This window comes from Grammomys surdaster, unplaced genomic scaffold (assembly GCF_004785775.1).
Source record: "Grammomys surdaster isolate TR1022 unplaced genomic scaffold, NIH_TR_1.0 325, whole genome shotgun sequence".
In the NCBI taxonomy this organism is placed as follows: Eukaryota; Metazoa; Chordata; class Mammalia; order Rodentia; family Muridae; genus Grammomys; species Grammomys surdaster.
Genome location: NW_021604744.1, coordinates 2,598,438 through 2,599,249, shown reverse-complemented (window position 1 = coordinate 2,599,249; position 812 = coordinate 2,598,438).

The following is an 812-nucleotide window of genomic DNA, read 5'->3' as shown; positions in this document are numbered from 1 at the left end:
TGTGTGTGTGTGTGTGTGTGTGTGTGTGTGTGTGTGTGTGTGTGTGTGTTTTAATATCAGCTCTGATCCCACATCTCGGTTTTACCTCAGGGTTACAGAGAAGTCAGGCGGAAAGATTCAGAATTGAAGAGAAAGCGAAACTCTGTGGTGGTGGGATCAGAAATGCTGGAGGGAGTGCTCTCAGTCCAGTGGGCTCCGTTCCTCTATTCTTGCCATAACAAGAGCCAGTGGGGGACCCAGACTGAAAATGAGCCATGTGGATGAAAGATCTGAAAGCTAACAGAAAAAGATTAGACAGTTCCTAAGGAGGGATTTAGGAAACTAAGAAGGAAATGTCAGACTCTGAACAATGCTGTACTAGCCCAGTGGCATGGGCAGAGTGACTTTGTGCTATGACTGCTCCCGGGTACAGAACAGTCCTCATGGTACCCTTTTGTCCACTAAATGCCTGTCTGTTTCCCTCCAATTCTGATGGGACAGGAAATTCCAGTTCTTCCTCTGCTCACTCCATACTGAAGGGTTGTCGACTGATATTCTCTGGCCAATCTTGGTGTCTTCTGACCTCAGTTACAATTATCGAGTCAGAGAATAAACACACCACTAAGTAAAGCAAATAAAAGTCTTTTAAAAATTGATTTTAATTTTGAGACAGATTCTTACATTATTCAGCCTAGTGTAAGCCCAGACTGGGCTCAAACTTGTAACGGCATCCCCTCCAGACACAAGCTACCACGCCTGGCTCACAGCACAGAGTTTTGAAAGGATTGGACCCGTGTATGTTAGAGAGAGAGTCTGTCTCTCTGAGCTTAAGA